At 41.1% G+C, this 13260-nt stretch overlaps 1 pseudogene; it reads right to left on the reverse strand.

The window, feature by feature from the left end:
* Positions 1-12544: 12544 nt before the first annotated feature.
* LOC6602448 lies at positions 12545-13260 on the reverse strand (annotated as a pseudogene).

The following is a 13260-nucleotide window of genomic DNA, read 5'->3' on the forward strand; positions in this document are numbered from 1 at the left end:
CTGCAAACAAATTTTGGGATCCCAAACGTAAGTCCCACAAAACAAGTCACGTTCTGAGGCACAAAGCACACACACACACACAAACACACACACACGCTCGAAAACCACACTCACACAGACGGGAATACAGAGTTGCAGGCCTGTTCGCATAATTGTATTGCATAATTTTAGCACGCGCTCGCTTTTCATTCCCTCTCTCTTTTCGGAGCAAAACTAAGCGCAAACCATAAATACGCCTAGAAATATGGTGCAATATTTTTTGTAGCCACAGCCACAGCTACAGCCACAGACAATTCGCACTACTTTTCTCATTATAAATTGGATTTCGCAGTCACATTTTGCTTATTACTTTCACAAATCTATGTAAATTTCTTTATATGCAGCTTCACCACCCCTGCCTCTAGTCAGCCCCTCACCTATCGAACCGCAGTAAGCCGCCTCGGCTTTCATTTTTTTCCATTTCCAGCACACTCTTGTGCGCCTCCTTGCGCTGCACGTACTGCAGTTTGCCGGATAGGACGTGGATGTGGGGTGGAATGTTGGAGGAGGAAGTATTTTGTTTGCATCTTATTATTATTGCCCGCAGAGCTGCAGATACTCGTAACAACAGACAAACGAACAAACAAATATAGAGAGAGACGGCGGCGGCTGCCAAGTTTATTGTGAAAATATAATTCAGTTTACTCTTCCTTTTGGCCTCTTTTTGTGTCTCTCTGTCTGTGTCTCCCTCTCTCTCCTACCCCTGAAAATTAGCTGTGTGCAGCGTGATAATGCAATTTCTGTACGTTTCTCTGGCTTACAAAGTAGCCAGAAAGAACTTTATTGTCTGCAAATGTGCAGATTATATAATCATGCTAGGGTCTTAGCTAGGAAAAAAGTAAGGAATGGGATGGCTTTAATAATTTATACAACCTGTTGTACATTTTTCACTACACTTACACTGTTTATAGTCGTATTCCGCACTGATATACAACGAAACTTCCAGTTCCGAAGAAGGCACTTCTGCCAGGTCTCGAAGGCTAGCCATTTTCAACACTGCTGAAAATCGGAGTACAGAGGATATAACTTTATTATTAATTCTGATGAAGAGAGAAATCTTCCTCTTTACCAATTTCCCCATGACAGCAACAATTAGTTCAATAAGAAACTATGTACAAAATTGCATACTTCACTCCATGCAAAGTGATACAAAAGAGCACTGCAGCCTTGACTCGGTTTACCTGGGCCACGACTGGAGCCAGGCATTGGGGAATTCAGAACTTTGGTTACAAAATACAAGAAATTTTCCATAAAACCCAAATGCAATCCTCAACCGTTCGATGCTGTTCCACGCACGCATGCAAACAAATGGGAAAACCAAAAGTTTTAGTTTTTCATTTAAAACATTTTATGCACAGATTGGTCTGGGAGGGGGGTATTTTGTGTTGGTATTTTGCGAAACCAATTCGGTCTCGGCATAGATTCTGTTCTTCCGTTTGTGGAGTTTGCTACTATTGTTTTCTCTCCCTGAACGTTTGTCGACATAAATGTTATTACCTATGTGGGAATTCGGAAAATTGCATAAATTTCTTTCGGTTTATGGCTGAAAGACAGGAAAATCTTAAGGGAGTTTGTTCTAGCTACAACAATTCACTGATGAGTTACAAAAGAAGTAAATATGTACATTTTTCTGAATTGTGTAGTTAACATAAGATTGAACTATATTACATACATATACATATCTCTTTCTTGAACATGCTAAGAAGAAGATGAAGAAATATTCTCTATTCCAGGTACGTCAAAAAAGAACAAATTTGATTTAAGTATAACGATGATGCGTTCGTGAAACTGAAATTAATTTTACCTATGAACCAGCTTTGCGATATAAGACGACTTTGGCCAAATCTGAAATTTAAAACGACAACCAACTACAAGGACCAACAAAATTACTTTAAGCAATTTAGGAAGAATGAACTCATCTCAAGGCATGTCCGAGCTGTCGGACTCGCTCTGTGTTTAAATAATGCACTGAAACAGTCTGGGCATCAAATTGTATCTGAAGGAGGATGGGGAACATAAAAATTAATTAGCCCAAAAAGCTAGTTCGTATAACTTGGGGCGTTTGTCGCGATCTCCGTGCTGGGATAGCTAGCTGGCTAATTGTGGACTTGTGCGGGTCGTTTCATTGATTTATGACTGCTAATTTCAACGCATGACGTTCCAAGTATTAAATAATAAACTCTAACCCGCCAAACGCCTCTCGATCCTGCTGGCTCTGATGCTGTTCTCGCTGCCTTTGCTGCTCCACCCCTGTCATCATCATCCGGAGCAGCAGGACCAGGAGCAACATCAAGCCTCATGCTGGGCTGCAATGTCGGACGAGGCGCCATGGAACATGAGCTCGTCCCTCCACTGGGTCCCCGTCCCACCACTCTCATGGCCCGACTTTACAAGTGTTTCCTTCTGTTTTATGGACCACCTCCGCTCCGGCGTGCCGCCTCCTCCTCTCTGGTCTTGTAATGAAATTAAAGGCGTAATGTAATACAGCTGGCAAAGTTTGCTCGGCGGTTATTTCCATGGCTGCTTGTTACTCCTTGCTTTTTTCACCCTACTGGCCCCACCCTCTCAGTATCTATCGTTGCTCTCCTAGACAGGAATTAAAGTTAATCTTTTTATTTATTTGTAAATATTTTAGAAAGTCCTTTTTTGTTTCGTTGCAGTATTTTTTTTTTGAATTATGTTTTCAGCTAATAGAGAAAGGAAGAGAGAAAGACAGTTGTGGCGCAATATACGCTATCTAAAAAGATGCAATATTCTAAGTATTCGAATTCTATCGGCTCCGAAACCTAGTCCGGGTCTTTTGTATAAAATGAATTAATATACATGTATTAGTATATAATAATGAGTATCGGGTATATAAGTACCACGTACGAACTCGTTTAAGTTTTGTTCAATTTCATAGATTAATGAATGATAAAATAACATTGACACACAATCTTTTGTTCCGAAAATATATTGGGGAAAGATAAAATATCCTCAAGTCATTCAAGCTAAATTAATCCAGAATGTGGTGTTGTTAGTTTTAAGGATTTTTATATGTGCCCAAGAGCACAGAGCTGATAATGGTTGGGAGATTTCAAGGCCGTAATGAGCATCATATGTTAGATGATCGACGAGGTGATAATGTGATAGGTGACTCATTAACTAAGTGCCTAAGGCAGGTTTGCAGTTTTTCGAAACAATTCAATTTTGCATTTAATAGAACTTTGCCACAATTTTTTTACTAATTATTTTGGCCCCGTCAAATACACATACATACATACATAAACGGAAACGAGAATGAGTTGAACAAACAAAATGCGAGCAGCTTTTTGCACACACGCAGAAGAACACTCACTCTCACACAAAAACACACTCAGATAGACAGCACAAACAGCAAAACCAAGTCACATCAGGAAAGATAGGGTAGCTTCGGGTCGAGGCCTTAGGTACCTTTGCAGATCGATAGGTGGTTTGTTCCCCTATCTTCTCTTATAATCAAACCCAATGTTGATATATCATACAAACATCTGTTCTCTTAGCTTGAGATCGACTGGACACATCAGTATTATATGGAGAATATATGGGGTCAATATCTGTGAATAGGAGACATCTAGGCGTAATGATTACCCGTTGAAAGGGTATAACAACAACGTTGGCTCACGAAACTTCAACAAGACAAGACACAACAAGGACAAGGCTAACAGCAGTGAATGGGGTGTGGGCCATGCTCGGCGGGGAGGGAGAGGGTAAAACTGGCACCATGTTGGAGCGTACTGCGTGACGGTTACAGCATGGCAAACAAGATGGGAACGAGAGCGGCAAGACGACTGCGACTACTCGTACTAGTAAACTTCTACAACTAATCCTGACTGATGTTGCGACAATATATACAAACATCTATCTAGATACAAACGCACAGAACAAGTACATATGTATATATAAGTATGGTGTCTCTATATGGAGTGGCACAACATATGCTTGAGCTGCCGTCGCAGCCACGCTTTGCTGCCTTCTTTTCTCGCCCTTGGCCGCCTCCGAGCGCTTGTTTGCCATTTGTGCTGAAGATTTATGCGTTGGCGCAAAAGTTGCATTTCAAATAGATTTATAGAAAAATAAAGGAATGGCATAATGCTGGAACAAACAACAACACGCTTGCAGGAAGTTCAAGGCGAATGTGCAGTACGTGAGGTTTGCTTTCTCTAATCAGCAGCTGGAGAGAATATAAAGCGTGTTTGCCAGCGAAAGGAAATGGGAAAGAATATAAAGAGTGTTTCTAAACTTTATTCTACGAGTATGTCTGATGCAATGCCATAACTCTCTCTATTCAATGATGAACATCGGAGACGAACTTAATCAAAATTCTTAAACTCAAACATTTGAAAAGGAGCTGTCCTCAGAGGCCAAACTTCCTGGTGCCTCGACTATCCCTAGAAAGCGAAACCTTCTGGTACTCACCAGTTCTTCGGGAGTAAACAGTAACAGAAATATAGAATAGAAAAAATACTTGTTTTACTTACTGGAGGATTAGATAATGGGATTAGAAATCGACTTCGACTAATACGAATAAATATGACACAAAAAATGTCCTGACATTTCGACATTTTTCGACCGACTAATTACCCTGCATTGTTTACCCATAGAGCGCATCTCTGCCTCTCCCATTCCCCCTTTCGGCACTAGGACTGACACTATTAATGAGCATTTTAATTTCTGTGAAATTTATTGGCCGCTAAAAACGGAATTTATTAAATGCTGACCGCCGCAAAAATTAAGCCAATTGGTTATTTTAATTAGGCGTAAGCGTAACGTGACCCGGGACCATTAAGCAAATTAGTTAGTTGACCGTATTTTGAAGTAAACATTGTGTGCGAGTATTGTTGATTGATAAATTGAATTTTAATTAGATTTACTTCGTGCGGCGGGACCAGTTCCTCGAAGCTCTCTACGAGGGCGTGTATGCACATGGCCCGGAAAACTTTCGAAAATGATTGAATGTATTTTCAAAGTCACAGCTGTGGCTACAAGTTCACTTCGCTTTTCACATCCTGAACTTTTCTTTTGCTTTCCACGATCTGTGGGTGTGCGGCTGTGGGACAAAGTTGAGTTGGAAAATTGTCCGCGACAGAGTAAACATATTTTGCGCCCACTCAAAGAAATGACAAACTATGTGCCATGGACCCGAACCACCATCCCGTACAACATTGTGTGTGTCTCTTTCTATCTGCTGCTCACTCCGTATCTCCGTGTCTCCGTTTCTTGCTCTACTGCTTTCGCTCTCTCTTTCTCTTGTAGCACGTAAGTTTTTAGAGGCTTAATTAAGTGCATAAACTTCTAAGCAAAAATACACGCACTTTGTGCCTGCCTGTTGGCTCTCCACCCCTGCACCCACGTAACACCCTTCCGCCCATACACACAAAAGCATACATACAAACCCCGAAACTCACATAGATACTCTCACACGAATATTTACAGGTTCATGCCTTGGTCCTTTTTTAGCTCGTCATCAGTTGCTGCTGCTTCTACTGCTGTCGCCGACTCCTTGGGGGCAAGTTTTTGGGGTTGACGTATAAATTTGAAACGGTTTACATTGTTTACGTACTTTGTCATAGTTACAGTTACCTTAATGTGTATTAGTGTGTGTGTGTGAACGGGCATGTGTGCGTGTGCGAGTGTATCATCGTCAAAGTCCTTAGCTAAAGTGTTGCAATTATATTGATTGAATTTTGTGGCAACATAGCAACAGCAGGGGCTGGAGTAGCAGCAACATCAGCATCGGCATCGGCATCGGAAACTGCTTGCCATGCACATTACGCATACGTCACCCAGGGGAGGCATTTCTCAGGAAAAAACACACGGAGCTGGGTCGGAGGGGCGTGCTAAGCCTTTTATCACCAACGATAACCGATTCACACCTTTTGGCATCCTCGGCTTTATCCCTAACTCAATCGGAGTATGGGTCTGCTGGGCGGCGGACCAAACGTGGCTAGGGAATCGTAACAAACTGACTTCCACTTTGATTAGCTAATCGTAGGAATCAAATTAATCGGCAGATATACTTGCTACAGTGCAGTTGAATTTGTTCAAGCCATGAACTAAGTAATTGAGAAGATATCCATCCATAAGAGATAATTATTATCCAGTCATTTTCAGATATCAAAAACTAGTATTAATTTTTACTGTTGGTTAACACAGTGGTGCAGTGTGCACTGTCCACTGTACCGAACTGTGACCTACATACACTCATTCATATACGAGTATACGCCCACGCACGCCAGAGTCCATGCAGCTCTCTCGCCTTTCTTTCTTTCGCTTCCGCTATCGCTTTCGTGATCTGTCGAGCTTTGGTTGCCCGCCTGTCCTTGGATAGTCCTGATCTAGCATTCACTTCTCTCATATCTTCCAATTGATCTTCAATCTGACACAGCTCTGAACCGCACCCACCCCTTCAATCGATGCCCTATTGAATCGTTCAACTCGTCGTTAAATCTTGCTTTCGCTATCCCATCCGCACATCTTTTGCTATTGTTCTGCCGCTATATTTACTATTGAAAATCAAAAAATGGTTTTAATTTCCCTACTTTAATATTGAACCTTAAATCATGTTGAAGTTTTTCGGTATGAGGTAGAACAATCTACCTTTAAACCGTGTTCTTTATCATCTGACAACAAAAAATGGTATGATTATTCCATAAAATTGTCGCGGCCAGCGCTTGTATTTTAACCCTCACCCGTTTGCACTTTTGTGTAAATGTTGTATTTATGAAATCGCATGTGTCATGATCTATCTATCATATGCAAAAATTCTGTCAGCAGTTATGACATTTCATGATGCGTTGTCAAAAATCAGCAAACAATCGGAATATTTGTGTGAGCCAGCTGAAATTTTCGCAAATATTTCATAAATTTTTACGGATTTTCTAATTAAAATTTGCTCTGCGTATAAATTTGATGTCATGATGTTGACAGCAGCCAGTGGCAAGCAAGCTTAATGTCAGGCGGGGGCAGGCCGTATATAATAGATTTTCATAAAGGTGGTAACAAAATTTGCATACGTTTACTTATTTTACCATATGTGGCAGTGTTACCGACAGAGGCGCTCGAATCTGTTGTAAATTCAATAAACAAATAAATTAACAGAATTTGCAACAAATCAGCGGCATATTTGGTTAATTTCTAAATATGCCAGCCACCGGGCAACGGACCATATGCAAATTGCCCCGGCTAAAGTACCAAGAGTATGCATTGGATTTTCTATAATAAAGTGATAAAATATTTATGCCAACACAAGGGCACTCTAATAGAAGTCAACTATTAGACGACATTTGGATACGCTTATTCGCCCATATTAAATATTTACACAAAGAATGGATACTTGGCTAAAAGTTGTCGAAAGGGAAAATGGAATTATATTGCATAAAATAGTGATTAAATCAAGGAACTCAGTGTTCATCATGACTACCCCCGATTTATATATAGTGTGAGTAAATAAATCGCAAGGGAAATCTGTATATACAATAGCATAAGGAAAGACTGCATAAAATAGACATAAAATGAACACAATCGAATTCTATTCGTACCTTTACTATAATGCATCGTAGACAGATTAAAAGAATGAACGTTTCTTTGCAATCCGGAAAATGGTTGCTCATAAATGTTGCCCAAATTTTCCTTAAAATTGGATACGCGTAATGAAGACACCTAAACATCTGGTAAGCGCATTAACCATTCAGAGTGGGGATTGTGTGCGAGACACACTTGCAGTCCTACCTGGCTGTGATATTTGCATAGGCCGCGCATTTTGTGATTAACAGCTTCCCAAATACAATTACAAAATTCATGATTGCATACGAGACTGTGCAACTGTATACGTGTGTGTATACGGATCTGTATGTGTGTGTATGTGTGCGTGGGGTAAGGGTACGAGTTCATTGTATGGCTCAATAATTACGTTGTATTTATTCGAAACTGTTTTCCGATGGCTGCCGCAGGACTGGCTGCCAGTCCCATTGTCTTCCTCCCCACAATCCATGCACACGAGCACGAGTATGCAGTTTCCAGCATAATTATTGCAATTTATTTCGTTGCCAAAATCTAAGCAAACTATTTACAAAGCATATTATACATTCGCCCACCCACACGATGTTTGCATTGATCTGCTGCAAATTGCATGAGGTATTGCCGATTGGATGGTTGGGATGGGGGCCGACAACTTCATTACACACAGTTTGGGCACCATCATGCCATTGAGCGAGTTTATCAATCAAAATGTATTGTCGGATTTCGAATGTATATTTTGTCGGGCTTGCAGTTTAATTTTATGGTTTGATTTGACTCAGTTTTCGGATTCGGCGTACGAGTATTATGCTTACGGTCAGTTTAGTAATACAGGAGCTGTGCTAATTAGTGCGGCTCTAACCGCAGTCGAATGCCCACGGGGATTATCAATTTGGTTTTGGATGACTGTCCATTGCCAGGGTTTTCCCTATAATTCTCAATCAGTTTGTCTGGCCTTCTCATATATATTTATTACTATTTATTGGCTTAGAAGTTTGACAGAAATTATATCAATGAGACTCAGACACAAACACAAGAGGGATGTCTAAGCCGCTTAAACTAAGTCGAACAATGGGAAGGCGGAGACAGACAGAGAATATATGTACTTATATTTTTATATAGACTTATATTGTGTATCTGGCCTTAGTGCAGTCATCTGTCTGCGTAAAAGTTTCACTCGCAAGCGCTAAGTTTTCTAAAGCCGCATCAGACTACGACCACAGAGTCATGGATATTTGTGGGCATTTTTTAGTTCAGTTTCAGTACAAAGTACTCACAGAGCAGTGCGATGAGATTCAACTTGCCAGACCTTAAGCCGCTTGTGGCCAATTATTATCGAGATCTCCAATTAAATGTTGCCATTGTCCTTGGCCTGAATCGAATCGAAGCGCCCACAAGCTTTGGAAATTGAGGTGTCGCTGGACCAGCCAGAGAGGAGCACGAAACGTTTAATTAATTTTTAAATGAATGTAAAAGTTTTCCCCGAGCAGCAGACCTTATCTAGGCAGGCTGAAACTTTAAAGAGATAGTAGGCCTCCCTGAAACTACGGGTAACTTTTTCGGCTCAGTCTATAGAATGCGACTTTTGTTCACCTTGAGCCAGAAAACTTTTCTTGGCATCAATTTCTTGGTACACTTTTTTCACAACTAAACACCTTTGCCAGGTGATTGTGTAGGTGGGAAAAACTTATTCTCGAACCATTAAGAAAGGGTTTTAGCTCTCGCTTTGGGGCTCTAATTAGAAGACGCTATTAAAGGGACTTAACATTTTCAGATTATATGTATCTATGCTTTGTGGTGGAAAGAAAGACATACAAATGTGAGGAATAGTCTAAGTGATTCAATGGCGAGAATTGATTGTACAAAGCAGCGAAAATCGTTCGACATCACGGATATACATATGTTTGTGGTTTGTATGAAGTCATCTTAAGATAGTACAAGCAGCATTTTATGAAAAAAGGCAATTCGAATAGACAACATCTAAAAAAGAAAAACTTCCCTAAATTATTCAAACAAAAATGACTTCGGTTACTTCAGAGCTGGCATGGATGTTCTTTCATTAACTACAGCACGGAAAGTGCCTTTTAATTTTGAGGTTGTAGTGGGGTAAACCCATACTTCGTTTGCCTCTTACAAATGTCAATCACGTTTTACCTGTAGTCGGTGCCTTCTGCTCAGGCATCATTGACCTGGCAGCGCCTCAAATTGCCAGTGAGATGAGCAATCATATCAAGAGCAAGCGGCAGCCATGAACCTTTCACATGAACAGTTTGATTTTCATTACCAAAATAGGACGAAGAGACATCAGAGGGCAGGGACTGAACGGATAGTATTGTCAGTCGGAGGGGAAAGCTCAGCACACGCTCGACTCGGGCAGCTTGGGCTGCAGCAGTTGCAGTTTGTTGAGGTTGGGGTTGAGGTTGAGGTTGGAGGATGGGTCTTGGAGTATGGGGTTGGTTTCTTGTTGGCATCAGCAGCGGCATCGATGATGGTGTCCTGGGCGGCGGCCCTGCTCGATTCAGTGCTGTGGCAAGAAAGCCAGCGAAGCAAATTGTTTTTAATTAAAAGTAAACAATATCAATTCATTCGACAGTTATCCTGTTATGCTGCTGACATTACTGGCTGGCGCCATAGACGGTGACGTGTCCAGGACCTCCTCTATTGCATTTTCTACTAGGGGATACTCGTTGAGTGAGAGTTCAAAGCAGCACTAAGCGATGCGGAGAACAAAATTATCAAGTGGCATCGCAGGGAATTTGACAGGGCCTGTCCATATATACTCGTATTTTAGCGCCAACATTTTCCCACTGAGACCCCCACTTTTCCTCTGCCTCTCCGATTTTCTGCGATTATTAATTGTCTTGTCTCGCTTAACGGGATTATTTCAAAGTTGGTTTTCCTTCTTCTCCTGCAGGTTGTGCAACTCTTTCATATTTTATTCGAAACTTTGTTGTGCTTTCTTTTAATTGGTCTGAGACTTGCCAAAGTTTGTTTTGTGATTTCTTTTATTATGATTTCCGTTTTTAATATCGTAAATGAATTGATGAAGCAGCAAAAGTTGAAACGAAGATTCCTCCTTTTTTGCAGCACTTGTCAGTCTGTTATTTTCGCTGGCTTAAGCAAAGTTTTGAAGTCTTGAGTTAAAAGTGTTTGTAGGAGGGCTGATCGAGACGTAGGTATCCAATGAAGAGTACGAAAATGCAGAATGAGTCCGAAATCCCAGTCGAAAGAAGAAATGAACGTGCTGTATATATATGTAGTCTGTAGTCTATGTCACTTTGGTATTCGGGTTGTATGTACACGGCCGGTTGAAAAGGGCGTGCGAACGTATCTGCCACTATGTGAGCTCTCGCTTACAAGCGGAGCCCGGCTGAGAGCGGTGTGGATTGTGATAACTGCGCGATAACGTCTCAGAGCGCTGTCAGAGAGCGCTGTACCTGGCTGTTAGCCGGTATCGATAACAGGCTTTATTATCTCACCAAGTTCCCCTCTATACTTCGTGCTTCTATATTGTTGGACGACATCCTTGGAAATATGATGATGTACATAAGTTTGTACTATAGAATAATGAAGAAAGATTATTATCTTCATATTTAGGAACCCATTTTGTCAAATTTTATAGACATTTGTGTCTTCCTTACATCCGAGATCACTTTATAGCAAGACGGTAGCCCGATGCACAAGGCTAAATTCGTGAAAAATCGTCCCAATAACTCGAGTTTTCACTTAATCCAGTGGCCTACTGAATAGCCCAGATCTACATCCCATTGAAAATCAATGGGCTCTGTTTAAAAAACATTGGAAAAGTAGGAGTCTGCACCAAAGGGATTGGCTGAGTCTTTGGGAGCGCGTGAAGTCGGAGTGGCGCATGATATCTTGCAAGCACCTACTAAATTTAGTCGAGAGTATGCCAAAACTTATTTGGAATATGATAAAACCTAAGGCCCATTCGAACAAATATTTTTAAAAAATTAATAAAGTGAAACAATTTTAAACGTGCATAAGTGGATACATGCACTTTTTTTTAACAAATTAAAATCTCTTAAGGAAAACGATCTCTTTGAATTGAAACTATTGTTTTTTTCTTTCTCACTAAATTAAAGAATCTATAATACAAAAAATCACAAGGATTGATTTATTTTTTAGAGATTTTACAGGCGTTTGAAGTGAAAAGTGATAAACATGTATCCACATGTGCTCGCCAATGTATATATGTACATATGTGGCCCCGGATTTTCCGTAGTTGTACTTCAGTCCAGGACGCCAGGTTTTATTATAATTAGTCTTTATTTATGAATATTATTTAAGATTAGTTATGATTACAACGGTCGCTGTGCTTTAAGTATATTTTGATTAATACAAATATTTGCGCTCGTAATTTGCGTGTGGCTGAGTGAGACTTTGGCACCGAATTAAATGGCGTCGATCGTTGAGGCTGTGTTCTCTCCTCTCTTTGTTCGACGGCCGCTTCTAGTCTCTCTCTCTCTGTTACTTCCTCTGTTATCTATACAGACTCTGTTGCTCTCTGTGGCTTCCCACCAAATCCCACATGTATATGTATGTATATATGTACGTACAAAGTATCGAAAATAGAGTATGGTAAAGTAGAGTAAAGGTCATTCGAGTATGTAAATTGTATATAGTGTATGTAGGTAGTTGTACAAGCATAAAGAGATAATCAAATGCTTTGTTCCGTCAAGTTTGTTCATGCACTTGAAAATGCTTTTCAGACATCAGCCGGACGCTCAGGTATATAAATATTCGGTAAATATAGGTAGTATATATATAAATATGTGCGTATGCGGTATATGTTGGTGTAAGTATGTGTGTGGGCCTTCTTCTCGGCAAGCAAAGACGTCAAGTAAGGCACAAGCATTTGAGCCACTGAGATTACTTGGTGGTCGCTACTCTTCCCCATATTCGAGTAGATTATTTGAGGTCCATTTAGGATTGCTTCCTGCTGTCTTTCCTAGTACAGTATTATGGCGGCCTGATGCTTGTCCTTGCTTTCCGGCTCCAAGCGTAGACGGCGATCGCGGCTCTCCCGGCGTCTGGCATAACGGAGAATCGTTATGTTGAGCAGCACCACATTGGTGGAAATCACGACCAAGCAGAAGCTATAGCCCAGAGAAGCCAGCCCAGTGCTATACCAGTGTTGCTGCTGGTGCTCGGTGAGAAGCACGTTGTGTATGAGATAGTGGTAGAACTGCACTAGCCATGCAACACAGGCCACAACCTGCGCTCCCGCGGCTGATATATTGGCAGTTAAAGGCAGAACCATAGTGCTGCCTCTTTTGGCTGCCGAGGCAGACTTTAGGACGGCAGCAAAGGCAGCCACGGCACAGGCTAAGAGGCCAAATCCAGTGCCCAAAGTCGTAAGAAGCCAAAGCCAAAAGCTTATGTCGCCGTTCTCATCATCACTATCAACTCGATAGATGCGTACTCCAAATCCGAGGCTTAGGTGCTGGTTTCCATAGAAAAGTCCAAATTGACATCGCCTTTAGCTTCTGATGAAGTGGGTCTTCATGGGTTGGCTCGTACCCAGTGGTTTGTGGTCATGCTAACAAGTTGCAGGCCAATGGCCAGGCAAATACCAAAAAATGTGGAAAAGACTAACGCACGTGTGGGCATGCTCATTTTGATAAAACTTGTGATTACCGGGGGCAAGAGCAAGGTTTTCACCAT

Source organism: Drosophila persimilis, unplaced genomic scaffold, assembly GCF_003286085.1.
Source record: "Drosophila persimilis strain 14011-0111.01,24,50 unplaced genomic scaffold, DperRS2 tig00000124-arrow-pilon, whole genome shotgun sequence".
NCBI classification, from domain to species: Eukaryota; Metazoa; Arthropoda; class Insecta; order Diptera; family Drosophilidae; genus Drosophila; species Drosophila persimilis.